The sequence below is a fragment of the Lissotriton helveticus genome, chromosome 9 (assembly GCF_964261635.1).
Source record: "Lissotriton helveticus chromosome 9, aLisHel1.1, whole genome shotgun sequence".
Classification (NCBI taxonomy): Eukaryota; Metazoa; Chordata; class Amphibia; order Caudata; family Salamandridae; genus Lissotriton; species Lissotriton helveticus.
In genome coordinates, this window is record NC_136070.1 from 564886729 (window position 1) to 564907455 (window position 20727).

Sequence of the window (20727 nt, forward strand, 5' to 3'; positions counted from 1 at the left end):
TGCGCGCTCTCCCTCACGCTCCCCGTAACATCCCTCTCGCTAACCTACTTTCCCTTTCAATGCTGAATATTGAAAAATATAAGCAGTCACCAGGGTTTTTTAACTCAGTTTTTTAGGTCTCGCCTCTTAATGCGCATGCGCATTGAGCAGAGCGAGACTATAGGGGCTTAAATTAGCTTTACCTAGACTGGCGATTGACTGGCGATTTGATGCTGTGCCCGTGCTTTTTTAGGTCAATGCGCAAGCGCATTGACCTAAAATGTGCGTGCACCTCATCAAAGGTGTGGGAGGAGTGCTGCTGGTGATTGACTGGCGATTTGAAGTGAAGCTTAGCTTCACTTCAAAGGCCCCTGCTGCTTCACACCCTCATCGCCGCTCTCCCTGCTCTGCCCCCTCCCCTGCCCGCCGTGTCGCATTTCTCCTCCCCCCCCTGCCTTCCCTCCGTCTTGTTCAAACAAATATGCTTTTGTTTCACCTTTTCCTGTAAGAATACTTTGATTAGTGGTAGTAGATTTCTTGTACTTTTTATTTCCTGCAAATTAACTGAAGTGATAAGATCTCATTGAAGCAAGTGATCGCGCTATAGCAGTCTGTCATTGCATTTCTCCTCCCCCTCCCCTTCTCTGCCTTCCCTCAGTCTTGTTATTTTTTTTACCCGCTCCGCCCCCTCCCCTGCCCGCCGTGTCACATTTCTCCTCCCCTTCTCTGCCTTCCCTCCGTCTTGGTTTTTAAACACAGCGCTTACAAACATAGACAGCATACACAAAAGCTTCTTCAAAATACAGCATGAGAATTCTTCGCACGCACACACAGACACACATGCACTTGCAAACAGACTCCCATGCATGCACTCACATACACACACACACACACATGCACACACACACTCACATGAATACTCCCACTCAGACACACACGCAAACTAGCACAACTAGCGGCATCCAAGGAGTGTTATGTTTTCCCATCACAAGGAAAGCACGTGCAGCACATTTTCTGCCACATACGAGAAATATCACAAACTCTTGCGTAGGATGTATTTTTATGTAATTTTGTATGCTAAAGTACTCAGAATAGAAGAGTAATTAAATACTTAGTTCCCCTAGAGCTTTGACAAGGACATTCTCTGCCTTTTCCAGGAGCAGTTAAATGTGTTTTTTTTTCTTTGCCGCTATGCAACCACACAAATGGCCAAATAGCTGATGCGGATTCACAATTAATTTGACTTGCAACTGTGGGGAGGGGGCGGTGTATTCGCCAGAGCACTTCCACCTCATAATCTGGAAGCATAAATCACCCCGCCCTCCCTCTCCCCATTGTTCGGCTCCCATTTCCTGTAAAGTTAAATTCACAGTTTCTGCATTTTGTCGTCGCCTTTACATAGTGCATTACACAGTGAGTTACAGCCCTCAGTTCACGACAGGCGACACTGTTTCAAGCTGTTTTCAAGCTTTCAAGCTTTATTACAAATCACAAAAAAGATGTTAATATTTCACTTTTCTTGGATTTTCGTCACAATAAAAAACACTGAATATAATCTTCACAAGTTATTTACAAAAGTTTAAGCTATTGCCATTACAAATTAAATAAATTAACAATTAATTTAACAACAAAAAATAAAAGCCATTGTTTGTAAAATTAATACATCTAAGTCACGTAAATAAAAAACATGTTGCATTACAAATGTTATAGGTGTCACATTTGCGAAAGTTATAACTATTGGCATTGTAAATGACAGAGCTAATAATTTAGCTATTTTAACAAACACATAAATAAAAAAGAATTTAATTTATAAGACCAATAGCTCAAACTTTCCTAATGCGAGACCTATTGCATTTCCAATGCTTGTTTTACTTTCTACGTGCGCACCACTCGTGTTATTTTTTTTTTTCTCCTCCTACCCCTCTACGTCTTTCTCGCTCTGGCACCCACGCTCTTTCTGTTACTCCTTGCTCTCCCTCCAACTCCACCCTCCAACTCTACCACCACATCACTCGGGGGCACCACCACATCCTCACTCGGGGGCACCACCACATCCTCACTCGGGGGCACCACCACATCCTCACTCGGGGGCACCACCACATCCTCACTCGGGGGCACCACCACATCATCACTCGGGGCACCACCACATCATCACTTGGGGCACCACCACATCGCGGTCCTTGCTTGCTACCAACAAGCATTGCCATAGCCAATAGGACTCTCATTAGGAAACTGTAAGCTATTGGCTTTGTGAATAACAATGCTATTTTATATATTTTCAAAGCCAACACATTAAAAAAAAGTGTCATTTACAATACCAATAGCTCACACTTTCCTAATGCGAGACCTATTGCATTGCAAATGCTTGTTTGTCATGCTCTTGCTGTTATAACGCTGGAGGCTAGCCACATCCATGGAGCCCATGTCAGCAGTGGACACTTTGCCTTGTTGGTGGATTCCAAACCCGCTGCAGGTTGAGTTGAATCTGGTCCCCAAGCACCGCATTTTATGGATTTTAGTCTGCATACAATGAAAGATATTGCTATAGTTGTAAAAGGGATGAGAACAGAAATCTGACTGCAGGAGTTTGCGCTAAGGTGACCAAGTATCCAGTGCCAGGCGTGGCTCCTCGGTTATAGCTGAGGAACATCGCCTCACTGAAATATTCACTGATTGGGAAAAATAAAATGGTAATAAAGTTCATTCATTATATATATATTTTTTCCCATCACTCCGTCCCGAACGGTGTGTCACGACAGGGGTGGAGCTGCTGCTGAATGGCAGCAGAGAGGAGGGTGTGCTGCCTTTTGCACTTGTTTAAGTGTGCATGTCTCCTTGGCTTGCCGTCTTGCGACGGTAAGCCACACATGCACACTTTAAATCTCTTTAACTTAGCTGTCTAAAGACAGCTGGCTTAGAGAAAGCAAAAGCCTCCAGTGCTCTTGTGAGCACCGATAGAGGCTGCTCCCACCAATGCTGGTGCTGCTCTGATGCTGTGAGACCAGCGGCAGGATTGGTTAAGAGTTAGCTGGGGCCCTGGAGTTACTAGGGATGGCAGAGTCGATGGCAATGACGCAGCAACCATGGTCCGTACACTTTTATTTACTTCATTGTTTTGATACAAATATATATATTTTTTAAACCACCCATTTGCCTGCCCTCCACTCGCCGACGTTTGCAGCCGCCACTGCAGTGAGCTAAATTGGATATTAAAAAAAACGTAAAAGGAGAGCCTTGGCTTAAGCTGCTGTAAATTGAAATAAAGGCCGATTGGAGGGGGCAGGGTATGTTCAAATTCCATTCTCTAGTCCATTGAAGGGTATGTCTGAGCTCACAGGTGGTCTTTGGTTAACGCAGTCTTTCCAAGAATTGGGCCACACACTAAGCAAGCCACGCCTTTCTCCAAACTAGGCAGGATTGTTTTTTGAACAATGCAAACTTCAAAAACTCAAGTCCACAAAAATGAAGAGGAGGTGCATTTTCTTCAGGAATTGATCTTCACTTGTTTTTTGGCTCCCGGGTGTTTTTTTTTTTTTTATGGTATCCAAATTGCTACTAGGCACTTTCAGAATCTGCTGAGCTCCCTCCTGCCTGAACATTCCACCCGTGAATCATGAATTCAAGAGAAGAGTAAGGTGCAAGGGGGTGAGACAGGAACTGAAACAGCTGGGGACATGACCCTGTTAGCCCCAAGGTGTCGAACGTGTGTCCAAGACAGATGTTCAGAATAGCCATGCAGGAACGTAAATGTAATTTTTCATCGTTCGTGATCTCCTAAAATGTAGCATTGATAGCCCTGCTAGGCTTAAGGGGGTACTCTTAGTGTTGGACCGTGTTCTAAATGAAAGAAGCTTTAAACAAAAGTAAAGATGTTCATATAAAATTCTAGTCTGGTGTATGCAAACTTGTCTGTAAATCTGCTAACGGATGGTTTTCTAGAATGCATGTAGTGGGTCTGGTCTTTTCAAGCCTTGGTAATAAAATATCTTCGTAAGGAGTATTTTATTTATTCATAGCTTTTATAGAGCACTCAAACCACAGGTCTCAGCACTGGGATCCAGAGGGCTCTTAAACATTGCTTAATTGTATATACCAAGGGGAGGATGAAATGGAAGTGATCCAGCCAGCAAAGTCCTTAATAAATCATTTGTATAGCGCATTACTGCCCCCCCCCCCACCCGGGCTATCTGGGTACTGAGGTTTCCATGTCTCAGTTTAAGTGCCAGATCTTGAGTCCTTGTATTTAGAAGTGGAAAAGCCTTGAAGTGGAAAGTCTATGCCGATAACGGGCCAGTCTTGATCCCTGAATGGCAAGTAGTTGTTCAATGTGCATGAGTGAGTCAAACAGCAGGCCAGCAGAGGTCTGTAGTCTAGGCCCTAAGAGAAATAGAGGTTTTTAGGCTTTGTTTGGATTTCAGGGAGCCCTTTTCCATCATTTGCTGAAAGAGCTAGTTCAGAGGGTGCAGCCTTGTACTGGATAGAGCTGCCCATCAATATTTTTGTGGTGGTTTTTGGCGTTACATTTTCTCTACCACCTTGGGTTCTAAACCAGTTTTTAATGTAGTGGTTCTCACATGTTTACGTGGGTAACTTGAAATCGACCTATGGTTTTAGGTATTCAAACACACATAATTAAACGTATATTATGGAAGGGGAAGTACCGCATAAAAATCTGTATATGGGGAAGGGGGGGGTGCTATGATTACTCCCATCCTTAAATAGAAAAAACATGCATTTATAAAAATATAGGCTATTGAGGTTAAATGTAAAGTAATATATTAGACCTATCGAACATCCCTGTAACTTTTTTTGTGCATTACGGAGTTTCTTTTAACACCGCAACTAAAATTAATATTATAGACAAAATTAACAGTATTAAGAGATGCCTTAAGGCAGACCTACTGGCTGTCAGTCAGAACACCAAAATATGAAAGGCTGGCCAATTGGCGTTAGGAAGCGGTCAGCACTTCAACCTATATTAGGCAGATCTATTGGCCTTGTTAGAATTTCACCACAAAAAAAAATCTAACCATATGGTAAAGTAATCTTTATGACTATGTTAAGCTTAAACCACTATAGAAGTCTCATTCAGTGTGGCCTGGAAATAGATACTGCAGGCGCAGCGTTTTCTGCATAATTTTGGATGTACAAACACGAGCAGCGAAATCCACCAACTGCTGCATAATTTGTAGACCACAGAAAAATTGGTTGTTTATTTTTTGCTCTCCAAATGGCTCACTCCAGGGACTGCAAAACCAGTCCCTACTACCAGAAAAATTGACTAATTGAGAGCCAAGGGCTTTTTGAAGACAGTAGCCAATCAGCACATCTGTTAGCCATCCCTGGTAAGATGGGGCCAGTGGTGTAACGAAATTTGAGATGGCCCCCCTGCAAGGAGCATGGAAGGACCCCGCTCCGGATGTTACCAGAAGCTCTCAGATGAGAGTACTGTGCTGAGGGGGCCCCCTGCAGCTCGGGGTCTCCCGCACCGTGGGGGTGTGGGGGCCGGAGTTATACTCCTGGGTGGGGCGAATCTACCTGCTCTATCCTGGCAGCTAAGCACTGGGGCAATCTTCCTCTCTCCCCTCAAATGCATTGCGAACAAAAAAATAGTATCGCAAACCATTCAATTCACTTTTTCAAGGATTGTCATCCCCGTTTCTGGGCGTTCTGTCTAGCCCCGGGACACTGACCGTAGCCACATGCTAAAAATCACTGTATTCATTAATTTATCAACCTTTTCCACCTTAGACAATGAATGGTAAAACCCTTTGATACATAGAAATCTTTTGTTCGAGATCATGCATAGGAGTTTGCAAGTGTGAAGCACTGGTGCTTTTTGTTCCTGGGCGCCGATATTGCAGCAATGCTGTAAAACCGGCCCCAGTAACAAAACAGCCTCCCGGGGAAACGCCCGATGCCCGCTAAGGCATTCCGGCCCTGAGCATGCTTATCAAAGTTACGGGGGAAAAGGATTCTTGTACAGTACACGATCATTTGCAGGGGTTAACAGGTCACCTTTAGTTGCGGTTTTTCAGTCCCATCTGATACTTGGGAGGGCAACTTACCTGGGGTATTACGTTTTAAATGGCCAAATGGTGACCTGCTGCTACAGAATATGCCACATTAAGCCCCATAATGTACAATTTTATGTCACTTAATTTAGACAGCCCTGCTGCATAATTTAGACCTCCACTTCTGTAATATTCCAGTGGCCATGGTACTACTGCCCTGGGTAAATACAGCTACCAGAGGCTGCAGTAGTTGCCGCGTGCAGTATTAGCTGCTCTTGCTGTGTTACAAAGGCTGGAATGAGGCATAACCTGCAGCCCTGATGCATGCGCCCCGTTTAACCTACGTTTAGTCTCTTTGACCATTTCCCCACGTTACATTAACGGCTGTGCTGCAATTGACGCCAAAGTCTAACGCCATCTTGGAGTCGAAACTATGCTTTGTGCCTGAATCCGGCTTTACACAATACTCTGCGTAAAGGTCTAGATTGGGCACCTGCGAAATGGATTAGGGGTGAGCGGAAAAATGGAGCGATTTGTTTCCATCGGGACTATTCCCACGTGCACCCGTCTAATCGATCCTTAACAAAGGAAGGTCACGTGACTCCATCAATAGACACCAGAGAGCTCTTCATGTCACATTAGTGGCTCAATACGTCATGGAGAACGGCCATGCTTGGGCCGGGGAGTCGCATGCAGAATTGCCTCGAGGAGGTGATGACATGACGTACCCTTTGTCTACTATTTTGTGGAATGTATGGCTGACCCTGCCAGAGGGGAGAGGGGCCTCGCTCCTTTGTTCAACCCCATCTATTTGTGAAACTTCGAATGGAAGCAAATGCACCCTTTTCTTTGGTGCTGAATAAACTGCCTACTACATACACCCTTGTCCGGGATCAAATTCATGTATTTTTAAACTCTAACAAAGCAGCCTCCCTTTGGGTCGAGGACATAGGAAGGAGGGGAGTGGAATGACGCATATAAGGCTACATTTCTCGTAATCCTCTCCAATCATCCATAAATACCGTTTGCCTATGCAAAAAATAGCTACTGAGGGACCTTGATACTTAGGATAAATCAAAATAATTTAATACCGGTGACCGACTCTATTTAGACTGAATAGTAACACGTCTGACATCCTTGCTAACTCACGACAGTAAAAAAAAATTTTTTTTAAAGTAATCGGTCTGCTTTATTGACTGCTGTGTGGCTTTTGATGGAGTGCATCGCGCTATTGTCTGGTCAAAATTAGCCAGATGGGACATTTGCTCACCGCTACTTCAGACCATCCAGTCTTTATACTGGAACACATGGGTAAGGGTCAAACTGGCCCATGTCCGAGGCAAATGACAATGTAGTGGGTGTGGGTGTCGGCACTGCTCTTACTCAGTCTGTACATGGCAGTTTTGCGAGATGCCATCAGAGCGAGGGCAAGTCACACCCTAAAGCTACACACTTTCTATTCAGTCGCAGCAACGCACAGATGACACAATTATTTTAATTAAAACGCATCAGGCCTTCAGAAGTCCCTGGCAGTCATCAACAAATGAAATAAAAAACAAATTAGCAGTTGATGCTGGTAAAGCTACTCTTTCACGTTGTTAGTGATGCAAAGGGAAAAGGTGGGAAATCAATGATACTTTAGTTGAGGCTAAGGAAATATTGCCACCTAGGGTTTGACTAACCTTGTTTTTGTCACATTTGCAGTGCATTCAAAGACTGAGGTCAAATGTCAGGCTTCCTCTTTTGGGAACTTGGGGGGCATATGTACAAGGGACTAACGCCTTCTTAGCAGCACTTTTCAGACGTTTTTGCTGTGATATTTTATTGCCATATGTACCAGCAGTCGCTAACCTCTGTTAGCGGCAGTTTTCCGGCAAAAACGTCCATTATAAAGATCGCCACTTCTGTTGGCGATAATGACATGCTAGGGAGGCGTTCCCGTGCAAAAATTGCTGCTAACCCCACTTCGCGATATTTACAAGGGGATTCTTTCAGTTTGGAGGAACAAAAAAACTGTCTCGAACTACAGTTGGAAGCAGTTTTTTAAGACCAGAAAATAGCTGGTCTTAAAAATGGAGATAACCCATGGGGCCTCATTTCAGCAGCTTTTATTGCTGGACGACCCTGTAAGTAATGTTGCTGTGCTACCCTACGACAAAACTACAGGGCAAGACTGCGCACAATCAATAAGACCGTGATCATTCCTGGGTCTCACTCAGTGTTGCAGCGCTGCAACAAGACCGCGTTGCAGCACTCCTCACTACCCCCTTCTTGCGACACCACTTATGCGCTATATTCACTGGACAGCACTCCATGACACAAGTAATGACCGATACGTCTGGAATCATGACGTATCTGTCTGCACTATGGTCGCGCATTGCTGCAGTCGTGTCACAACCATGATGCAACTCCAGCAATGCATGGGGCCAGCCTATCACTGTGTCACCCTTGCACCTGCCATCATGCAGGCGTTAGGTATTGACTCAGTGTCTTTCTTGAGGGGTGCCCGGGTGTCAGCACAGTTGGGCATCCATCTGTTGCACGCTGTGGTGTCTTAGTCTGCAAGTGTTGGCAAAGTGGTGGTGCTGAGGGAGTTGACAAGACTCATTTTGGTGGCCTTGATCCAGCTGCGAGGGGGGCGATGATGGTGGGTGTGTACAGTGGGCATGGTGAAGATGTGATGTATACAATAATGGTCGGTCCAGGAGAGTCCGTTGCTGTAGTTGAAGGTCCCGCTGGCGGAGGAGACTTGCTCGTCGTGTGTCCTGATATGAGCTTGCTGATGTGACTAGCTGCTGTAGTCTGGTGTTGGGGAGCTACCCGAGGGGGGGGGGGTCTGGTCACTGGGGTTGTCCAGGTGGAACTTGAGTTCGCGGAGTAGGATGTCTGTGGTTGGGAGAGCCCGGGGTGCAATGAGGTCTACAATGGTATCGGAGAATGGGTGTCCATGGCCCGGGGGTCCTGCAGATGAGGGTGCCGCAGGGGATGGGGTTGGTATAGATCTGGAAGTTAGTGTTCCATGGTCGCCGTTGGGTTGCGCTCACTGAATTGGGAATAGTAATGTTTAACATCTCTGCAATCCAATACCTTCCCTACTGTTGCAATATGCCTAGTATTAGTATACAATGTATTGAAATGCGATATAATGGTATGCGTCGTAACTCCATATATACCTTTGGCATGCCAGTGGTATGCCCGCTGCGCCTCACTGTGGCCACCATTGAAAAGTCCTGTGGGCGGGATTAGACCGCTGGGAGGTGGGAAATGCCGGAATGAACACTGGATGGGGCGTGGACGCAGGCGTGTGTGCGTGTGTGTGTGTGTGTGTGTGTGTGTGTGTGTGTGTATATAAACATTTAAATGAGAGAAATCGTACCTCCAGGCTGGGTACTGTCTTCATTGCTCCTGCTGTCCTGAGTCTGCTTCCAAGAACAGGAAGTACGCAGCTAGGCTCCCTCCCCAAAGCCAATCAGTGCTGCAATGCGGCGTTTGGACTAGTCATTGGTGCCGGCACGAGGCGTTCAGCTAGGGGCTGGAGGTGATTCGATGTTCTCCATGCAGGCTGTAATGCAGCTTGCATTGCGAACAGGACAGTGCACATGACTGCTTTGTGCAGTATGAGCGGGCTGACCAAACAGTCACTGTGCACTTGAGTGGGCATGCCACTCTGCCCCTGCACTGCTCCGTGAGTGGAGCAGCCCTGCCTACCCACCCTCCTGCCCGCAAAGGAAACTAGGCACGATTACATCAGGAAGTTATGATAATGTGATTGTTCCTCTTCTTGCACTGCTTGAAAGCAGTGGGGCGACTCTTCTGCCATCTGATGAGCCGACACCGGGGGTGCGTTATCTACAGTTGCTAGGCCTGGGCAACTCTACCCCCGGGCCTCCTCCGCTACGTGTCCCACCTTCTCTTTACCTGGACTTTGACAACGTGGCGCACTCCACTAAACTCTCTCCAAATCTGTGACTCAGCCAGGTGGGATTGCACAAGCCTGGATATAGCAGTCGCTGCCAAGTCCGCTGGTGAACCTCCTGATGCATTTGATGCAGCAGGGCCCCCTTAGACGGGAACTTGCAGCACTCTCACAACACAAGTTTGGCGCAGCTCTGGCCTCACCCTCCACAGCGTCCGTCCAGCGCAACCTCATCCAGCCTGTGATGCAGAGATGTGCTGCCCACCGTTGGTAATTCCCTCTGTGCACCCCGGTGTAGTGGTGGATCATAGTAGGTGATGCAGACCTCCCTACGTTGTTGCACAGGAGCACCTCTACCATTCACAGCTCCAAGGGGCACAAGACTGTCTACTCACAGGTCCGCAATGTGTCTCCGTGCGACCAGCCAAACTTCACCCCCAGGTACGGGCGATTATCGGGTCTGTCTACCACCACAGGTCATCGACTCCACAGCTCCGCCGCATCCAGGCTCCGGCCCAGCGAGGCATCCAGGCTCCGGCCCAGCGAGGCATCCAGGCTCCGGCCCAGCGAGGCATCCAGAGGCATGCAGGCTCCAGGCGCGTGGCCTGTGAGGCAACCATGCTCTCATCCTGGATGTTGGGTGGCTTGAGGGGATTGTTGATGGGTGCTGCACTTGGCCCTGGCTGCTCCATTCTGATTTTCATTGTTTTTTGTGCCCATTTTCTTATTGGAGGTCATTGGAGGTCGACGGATAGGCTATTTTTTCCATTAGAGGCAAAAAAACTCACATTGGGCTGACTAAGGTGCATTTTCTTTTTTGCCACTAATGGGCCTTTCGTTGGTTTTCGCCCGCTAATGCCGTAATTCCTATCGCCATCACACTGTTAGTGACAGTTTTCATTGCTGATCCCTCAAGCTATCGCCATGTAGTGACATCTTGTACATACGTCGCCAACAAGGCAATAGTTTTCAGCGGTACATAGCGTAAGAGAACTGCAGCTAACTAGCGTTAGCTGTAGTTTTTGCCAGTCCTTGTACATATGCTGCTTGGTATTTACTTTAATTCTATCACTTTGAAGTCCGAGAGAGAAATGTGCAATCTTGCTTTGAAACAAAAAAGCCTTTTTTCCTAGCACACAATGAACTGTATTCTAATTTTAGAATATATTAGAATTAGGAAAGCACATTAAGTTTCATTTTTTGTAATTCTGAAGTGTGGTGGAAACATATTTGAATATGATCAATACAGATGGGGTGACATTGCTGCACGTTTGTGTGCAGTAAAACTATGTCATTGTCATTTCAAAATGTGGTGTCCGTAATGTCAATGTACTAGAACACCATGCATACTCCACTCTATGCCCCTCCATTGTATGACACTCCAAGACCTGCTACTCCAATATGTCACTCCACTTTACATCCCTCCCCTCTACCCCTCCTCCACTCTACATACCTACACTCTAACCCACTCAGTCTAACCCAATATACCCCACTGCCCCCTACCCTACCCTACAGGCACGCAACGCCCATTGGACTCAAAGGGCTTCAGCCCCCCCCCCCCGTTGTGTGGCAGGCCTGGATGAGACAGCTTCCCGGGCGCGCACACAGCCACACCTGAGCACTTCACAGGTCTTTTAAAGACCTTTTGCTTGTTAGTGAGGCTTTGATGGTTTTCACCCCTTGTTAGGGCCACTGCAGCTCCACTCTGCCTTTTGCTTGAAGAATCAGCCCCCTCCCCTGAAATTTTTCTTAGCCCCCCCGAAATTTGACTCTAGGTGCGCCTCTGCTACCCTACTCTACCCTACTGTAATGACTCTACCCCCCTCCAATCTACTCCACCCCACTCCAATGTACTGCACTCTACCAATCTCCTCATCTCTACCTCAGTCTGCCCCACTTAATCTACCTTACTCCACCCTACTTTTAGCCAAGCTGACCAGCAGCCACACTGGTGTACAACATGGCTAAAACACATTGCCAAAGTCAATCACTCTCAATAGGCAAGACCTGTTGACCAATCCTTGTTCATCTAAAGGGGGTGCTGTCGGGCAATAGTGACTTTGAGATTTGCATTAAGTGCAGCAGACTACAAATGACAGTGAATCTAGTTCATAAATGGAAGTTGCCGAGGCACACTAAGGGTAGAGTTTAGTACAAATTAACAATGTTCCTTTTTGTGTTTTTTTTTTTCTCCTTTGATCTGGTGGATAGGAAGTGTTTGTGGGAGGCCTTGAGAAATTATGAGGTCCCTGCAGATCTTTTGCTGGTAATTCAGGAATTGCATAGCCAAAATTGGGTGCAGGCGATTAAGACACTTCTGGTGGCATAACGCCTGCAATAGCGATAAATAACGGATTGAGGCAAGGCTGTGTCCTGGCTCCGCTCCTTTTTGCAATATTCCTAGCAGATTTGCCCCTTATTTTAGGGTCTGCCAGAGGCGCATGTCCAAAGGTAAATGGAAGGCATTTGTCCTGTTGTATGCCGACGATTTAGTCATACTGGACCAAACCGAGGTGGGTTTACAAAGGAAGCTGAATAAATTCAGTGAATATTGTACGGCAAAACGACTAGCAGTAAACATGGACAAAACAAAAATACTGTTTTGGTAAGAGAAATCGGAAGTTTAATTGGTAACTGGGTCAAACAAAACTAGACATTGTAAATTAATATAAATACCTCGGGATGTGGTTTACAAATTCTTTGAAGTGGGGGTATGCACCTAGAATCGCAGAAAGTAAAAGCTCACGTGGCGATGTGGGCTGAAAAGATTTAATCATAGCTATGGTGATATGTCCCATAAACCTCTATTGACGGCCTATAAAGCAATGATCCCTCCGCAGCTCCAATATGGTTCAGAAAATTTTTGTATTGATTGTAAAAGTTCCTGGGATAGAGATGAAGGGAAATGCTTAATCCTTTACTCTCTCCCTAACTCGGCAATGATCCAGGCAATTAGACTGGAACTCGGACTGACTGCATGGAACATTCAGGTGCAATTAAATTTACTTAGGTTTTGAACCGTTTGGGTCGTGGGGAGGTCACAAAGGTGTTCCAGTGGTGCATGAAAGATTCAATCAAGTGAGCGAAAGTGGGCTAAAGCCACAAGATGCAATCTTAAGACCATCTGTGATCACCTGAATGTGGAAATAGATCCGAAGACATTGCAAATCAATGTAACAAAGTGCACTTAGAATGCAGGGTAAAGAATTGTCACGAGCAGCCGACAAAGTATTTGAGTATGAAAGACTCTGTAAAAATGTATGAGTAACAGCTGGGAGAAATACCTAAGCTATCCCTACCTTGCTACATTACCGAATCTGTATCAATCCGGACGTAATAAATAGTGCAATAAAATCTGGCCTAATTCAAGAAGATTGCAAATGCAAGTGTAATCTAGGGATGAAATGTAGTATTTTACATATTTTATTGGACTGTCGGAAATTTTTATATTTACGGAAATTAATACTCCGTCCAATTTTTTAAAGTATGATGCGAGGGCGCGTTCACAAGCATGGGAGCGTCTCGCTGATGAGGAATATTTAGATATCACGATAGCCATTGGGAAATTTATGCAGGGTGTCTATAGGTTCCCTGGTCCAATAGAGGCCTAAGGGAAGCAAGGGGCCATGTAACTTTAAATCAAAAATCTGTGGTTTTAATTTGCTAGGAAAGTAGTTTTAAGGTTATTAATGTTCTTATTGCTTAAAGAAATGACTTTGTAATATGTAGACATTCTCTTTCTCTTTTTTAAATGATGATGTATGTGCTGTGGTTTAAAGATGAGATGGTTTAAATAAACTTTATTTTTTGACTTGACTTACTCCTTGATAGTTTAGAGATTTTGTTTGAGGTCTTTTAAACGGGATTAGAGAATTGTTTTATTGCTGCATTGAGCCACATTTTTATAGGTTTTGAGTAGTTTTGTTTTGTTCTGAATACTCTTGAAACAATTGAGTTTTTAAATGAAGGTGCTTTACATCAGAATTGAGTTTTATCACTGCAGAGAACCTCATACAGGTCTTATGTAACAATGTATGTGTTCTATACTGTTGCCTGTGAAGTGACTGTGGTTTCAATTCATATTATAATTAGGGTGACCAGGCGTCCCGGTTTTGCCTGGACATTCCTGGGATTTCGCCAGCTGTCCCTATTTTAAGAGGGGACAGACTGAAACCAGTGAGGCACTTTTTGGGTGTTATAGCAGCTGTTTAATAGCACTGCTTTAGAAGTAAGATATTGGTTTTAGAAACCTTTTTTGTGTTTCTGTTAACAGCTGTCATTCTGCGCCGCTCCGCTGATGTGAAATTGTACTTTTATTTTTACAAAATGTCCCCGTGTTTGGTTCTCAAGATTTGGTCACCCTATTTATAATACATTTAGTATTGTATTACGCGCCCTGAACCGTGCCAGGTTTTTTACAATGAACGCTATGTAAACTGTTTCCCGTTTAGTTTAATTAATTGTACCGTGCTCATTTCTGGATGGCATAACTGGCACGGCTGGCTCCCATGCAGGCCAATATTGGACACCCCCAGGCCTAGTGTCTGCTCAAACGAGCACTTACACTTCATTTTGCAACAGTACACCTTTGTTGTCGCTGCGCCATTACCTAGGAGTCGAGCCTGAAGCTCTTGATTGAGCCTTCAGCTGCTGAAACTCATCCTCTGCCTCCAACCCCTGCAGCCCTCTAGCAAAATGCCAATCCAGCCGCCTCCAGGTGTAAACTGAAACTCTTTAATTGAGGTTTCCTTGTGTGTTTTTTTTTTTGCACTGAAAGTACCCTTTGAGATGCCATAGGAATCCTTTCTCATGTCGCTGGAATGGTGCCACCGTCTCGTGCACTCAGGGCTTTAAGTGGGCCGGGTCTCACCGGGTCGGAGCACCAGCAGTTTTTAGGTCTCGCGACCTATCAATGCGCATGCGCATTGAGCGGAGCGAGAGATAAAGGGGCTTAAACAGAGCTTACCGAGATCGGGCGATTCCATGCAGTGCCCGTGAAAGCTCGCTCAATGCGCATGTGCATGGCCATAAAAAGCGCATGCAGACACCAGCCCCCCTCCCACAGTCATTGCCCAGCGTGCGCTGTGCCAACAAGCCTTTGAAGTGAAGCTTAGCTTCACTTCAAAGGTATCCGCTACCCCCGCCCCCTGCTTCACACGTTTCTCGCATTTCTCAATCTCTTCCCTCCCTCGCCTCCCTCGCCCTTCAGCGTGCCTTCAGCCTCCATCCTTTCTTTCCTTCTTCCTTGTTTGGCCTTGGTACTTAGAATCCTTCAACTTCCAACACTCTTTCTCACCCTTCAGTTATGAGCTAACTCGTATTTTGGTTGCCACCGCCTTAGTGAAAGAAAACGGTTTGTTGCTGTATGCGTGCATGGTTGAGGGTGTGTGCTCCCTGTCACGTTTGCAAACGTGTATGTACCAACACACAAGCTCTCAAATATTTTATTTCTTTGGGAACAATTTCTGGTCCTGCCACTTGAGTGGAAAGTTAGCCATTTGTTGATAATGGTAAAGACCCAGCGGACTAAAAGTAAGTCACTATAAAGGAACGTTATCTATTTAATACCTGCTTCCGCCTTCCAGTCTGTCAGTCTCCTCTCCCCATTAGCCCATCAGTTACACCTCTTCCCCTGTTTTTGGCAGTCTGTCTAATTCTTCTCTGGCTTGTTTGTTACTTCATTCCTGGAAGTCTTTCATTTTGACTTTTTACTGATTTCACTCATCTTTTCTCACTTCGTGTTACACATTTTCTTGGTTTTTTAAAAATATTTTCTCCTCCGGCTCCAATATTTTTTTCTTTTTCGTACTTCTATACAGCGCGAACTTGACCCGAAGGTATCCGAGTGCTTTACATGAGCACCAGTTGCGTTATACAAGGACACGTAGGCAGGGGAGATTAAGTGATTTGCCCAGAATCACAGGATGTTGAGCGTCATTTCCAAGACTCACACCCGGTTCCCCAAATTTGAAATCGAGCGCCGTAGCCGTTAGGCTACATCCGCTCCCTTTTTGCTTATATCCCCCATGCTTGCCTTGCTGTCTGACTGCTTCTTTATAATCGGCACCACCCTTCTGGTCTTTTCCATTTGTATATTTTAAAACCATTCCATAATGCAATGGCTCTAAATTAAAACTGTCTTTTGTGAATCCTGGAGTGTTTTGCGAACAGACTGGTGTGTAGCCTTGTGCCAGACTGGTGTGTAATGTTGGTCGTCTAATGCAGCACTGTGGTAATGGAAATTAGCTTAACTGTTACTAAATAATTTTCTGCCTTTTAGTAACCTGTATTGACTGGTCGTCTTCTGCCACCTCCACGAGCAGACCAGTGGCCAACTCTTGCACAATAATTGGTACGAGTTATTTAGTGCATGTCTGACTATTCTGGAGTGCAGAAGGTGAATAAGCAATAAAGAGCCCTTTAAGTTTTATTTTCATCTTGGCACAAATTGCTGTACATTCTTTTAAAAGGGAGGTTAGGGTTTACTTTTATTTCTCTGCCTTCAAAATGAGAGGATTTTATAAAGTGACCTATGGGACAATCTTGGTGGGTAGAGGGAGATGATAGTCTGCCGGACATTCCATTTTACTTCAGAAATCATAAAAGCACGTAATAAAATACAAAAAATCATCCTCCAGAATAAAATCATCAGACCATATGTACTTTCGTTATACTGCAAGCTTCAGATGCTGATAGTAATTGCATATGAGAGTAAAACTACTCATCGAGAACCGAATTGAAAACTTTGAACAACTATCTGCAATTAATCACAGCCCATAAACTTTTTGACATATTACAAATAAAGAGACTGTAGCTTTTGTAAAACAAGCATTGATAATGCAATAGGTCTCGCCTTTTATTAAGTTAAAGCAATTTGCTTTGCTAATGGTATTGTATAGCAAAGCAAATGGCTTTAACTTAATAAAAGGCGAGACCTATTGCATTTTTAATGCTTGTTTAAAGGGGGGACTCGAAACTGGTCTCTATTGGGCTCTGTTTTGTGCCCTGGCACAGGCGGTCTGTTTTTTTAAGGACTTAAGTATGAGCACGAGCACATCGATGTGCACGTGCTAACACTGCTCACTTCTCACTAGTGGAGAAGTTACGTCATGACGTCATGCCAGGTGAGCGTTTTAGGGGAAAGGAAATCCTTTAAAGTAATTTTCTCTCGATTTCCCTCTACTATTAAAACTCAGGAGGCGCAATTTTGTTGTGGTGTCACCAGTGCTCTAGGTGGAATCTTTTTCAATGTTGTATACAAGCCATAGTTGCTGCTTGTTTATCTTATGCAACTAACAACCATTGACAAAGCCAATAGTACTAAGTATGATGTTACTTGTTGTATCACATCTGGATGCAATGCCAGAAACAGCAAAATACAAGTTGGGCGGCACACTATGCTAAACACAGATTTTTAGCTTACGAGTTAATCCATGCCCTTAATTACATTGGCCACGCCCCTTTGAGTGATTTCCCCCCCAGTTTCTTCATCCCACTTAAAGCCCTGCGTGCACATCTATCTGGAAAGAATGCAATAAACATCTCCGTTATTTAGAAGTATAGAGTACTACGGTTTGAGTACTAGAAGTAATCACAATTCAGTAGTACGCCATTGATTGACCAGGGCAGGATGAATTTCTGAGGTGACCATACTAGCGGTGGCACCAGTGACTTGCAGATGTAGTGAGCCCTTAACTCATTGAGTGACCTTGTCCTAAGATACAAGCATTGACAAACCTAATAAATCTCGCCTCAGTGTGGTATATATTTTCTATTGCAAGTTTATTTTGCTATTACTCGCATATGCGAAGAACAAAAAGGAAAAATGCAGTTTCTTAAACATAGCTGCTTTATGCTTAAAATAAAAATCAGTGTTGCGGAGTCTGGTTTTTCAATTGTGCTGTTATTTCTATTGTAATTCTTTGTAAAAAATAGAGCCACGTATTCAAATTGCTAACAGCTATAGTGTTACAATGTCACTTAAACACATAATAACCAATATTAATAAAGCCGTGCTTGAAGACTAAATAGCCAGAATTTTAAGTTCATTTAAAAAAAAAATGGAAACCGTTTTTAAGGAGCTATTTTCAGGTGGATGCAAACAATGTGCACAAGCCAAGTGCAGTCACTCAAAGCGAAGGGAGGCATTAAGGAAAATGGCTGACCCATTGCCCCCATGCTGTATCCTGTGTTGGGCGGCAGTGAAATATGAGTGACATTTACCAGACCAATGGATAAATCCTCTTCTATGTTTACATATAATGTATAGGGGGGTTTGGGAAATAGTTTGGTGTCAGTTAAAACAGTCTCAGCCCAGACCTAAAAAGCTGGTTTTAAGGAAATCTCATCTATCCTCGCCACCCTCTACCGTATTATAATTGCATTAGTCTTTTGCACTCCACCGCAGACAGGACATATGCCATGTTTTGCTAGAGTACTTGGAGTACTTTGGCTGCCAATCTCTAAAGACCCTTTCTCTTTCAAGCAAAGCTTCTATTTATTCAAGGATTTCTTATTTCATGAGTGACCAGTAACTAGCTTGTTGTTAATGTCCTCTTCGTGGTCAGAGTGCTTCAAAGCTGGGAATTTGAGCGAACTTTGCTGCTTGTGTCCTGCTTCCGGAGCCCTGCACCCAAAAAATTAATGGCCCATGGGGATATATGGTTTGAGGATCATCTGCTGAATCCTGCTTGCATACCCTTTAACTTATAGTTCAGCTGCACCCTATGAACCCCGAATCCTGTATGCAGCATTGTGTGTTGTATAGGTGCTAGATGTGATAGTCAGCTAAGCATGAGTGATACAGGCCCATGTCTTCCATTTTTAGAAGCCCACAGCCTGAGTACAGTAGGGAGGAGTGCGTGCTTTCCACAGACGGCACGTGTATGGCTGGCATCTCCTAGATGGGGAGGGGAGCGCCTGGTGCTATGGTGAGGAAAGAGGAGACCGGCTTTCCCTGGAAGTGGTCAGGGACTACTACGCAGCCAAGGTTTGGTGTTGCACTGGCAGCTAATTCCTAGAGATGACGGAATATCGCCTGGAGTCTGAGCTGAAAGAGGAATTACTGGACTGGCCCGGGAGCCATGATATCCTGCCAGTGAGTGAGGGAAGGCAGCCCCAACCCTGCAGGAATAGCCGATTGTGGAAGGGACCGCTATAGTTGAACATGGTGTAGGGTCCGTCCGACAGATTCTCAAATCAACTTAGTCAAAAACTCGTGGTACTGTCAGATTGTGCAGTGTGGTACTGCACAGCCAGTTGGCTGCAGCTCCACATTACTGCTATGAATTTGGTGAGAGACTGAACTGACCTTGGCTTGAAATGCACACCTTTTTATATTATATAATCTCCTACCTTCTAATGGCCTAGTTGATGCTTGGCACCCCTGTAGCACAATCCTTGGCAAAGCCAATGGATCTGTTAGCTGTCAATCTTGTCTTTGTCAATGCTTGTTTTCTTTTCATAATTTTTGCAAAGGTATATTGTTTTGAAAGTTGCCACACCCTCTGCAATCTTAAGAGTATCTAAAACTAATATTATTTTGGGTCTCAACCAAGCTCACTTTGCCATATTGCTCTCTGGCACTGAATGGAGATTCTGTGTGTAGGTAGGCTCCATTTGAAGGGGCTGAAATCAGTCCCTCATAATGAAGTTAAACAGTGTCTGTAATGGGCTTACCCCTCCTCCCCCTCCGAACATATGCTGAATACCGTAGTGGGCAGGAAAATTGACACACAAACCAGCCAAAGGATCAAGAGTGCTAGCTGCAGACTCCGATTAGCATATTACACTTATAATTTAAAAAGGACACCATCTATTAGGCTCTACGTCCCATTTACTTTTGGAGGCTGTTGGTTCAGAGCTGAGAAACCCTTAGCTGGCAGTCCATTCAACGCGGACATTAGAGCATGATCATAAGGCTGGACCTTGCGATTTTTTTTTTTTTTTTGGCTGCTGGCTGAACCAGGTGAAGGGAGGGGTGGTGCTGGGCCATTAGGGAGGAGGAATGGAGCTGTATGTGCACTTTTAAGTGTGCATGTCTGTTTGGCCGGCCATCGCAGGCCAGCCAAACACACATGCGCATTTAGGTTTCTTCGACCTGGCTGTATTGCACAGCTAGAGAAACTGCTCAGGCTCCCTGTGTTTGAGCGAGCATTAAACCAGCCCGCTCAGGCCAATCCCTGCTCTGCTCTCATCGAATGAGGAGAGCGGGGATTGCACAGGGAGTGTCTGCTGGGACCAGGAAGCAGAGGAACGCCGTGGCAAGTCTGATTTTATTAGATTTCACCCATCAGAGCCGGCCTTAGGCATGTGCAAGCTGTGCACCTGCACAGGGCCACCAAACCCCAGGGGCCACCACGCCAATATATATCCTTAATATGATAATTCTGAGGATGGATACATATTTGCGTGGCGGCCCCTGGCAGAGATTTGGCGGCCTCCGGCTGTTCCATTTCCAAACACTCGGACCCCCCCCCCCCCTCTTCACTGGCCTCCGGGCCTGGGTTACTCCTGGTTCCTGATTGGCTTCTTTTTTTCCCTACCCACTTCCTCAGGTCATGTCACAATATCCTCCTCCTCCTAAATCTCCTTCTGAGACTAATTCGGAAGGATAGGAGCAGCCGCAGGTACTGGCCATCTAACGCCTTTTCTGGATAATTTTATTAAAACACCTTCCTGAGCTCCGGGGGGCTCTGCCCCAGCCCAACCCCCTCTTCCGGGGCCCACTACCCATGCTCCCTGCCCATGGCCACCATGAGCCTAGAGCCGCCTCTGCCCCCACTCTCCACCTCGCGTCCCCTTCACGCGCCAGGATAC

At 45.3% G+C, this 20727-nt stretch overlaps 1 protein-coding gene across 2 annotated transcripts in view; it reads left to right on the plus strand.

Moving 5' to 3' along the window:
* LOC144781570 (protein phosphatase 1 regulatory subunit 14A-like) overlaps nucleotides 1–20727 on the plus strand; it is a 230867-nt gene that overhangs the window by 101760 nt on the left and 108380 nt on the right. The gene's annotated exons all lie outside the window — the stretch shown is intronic.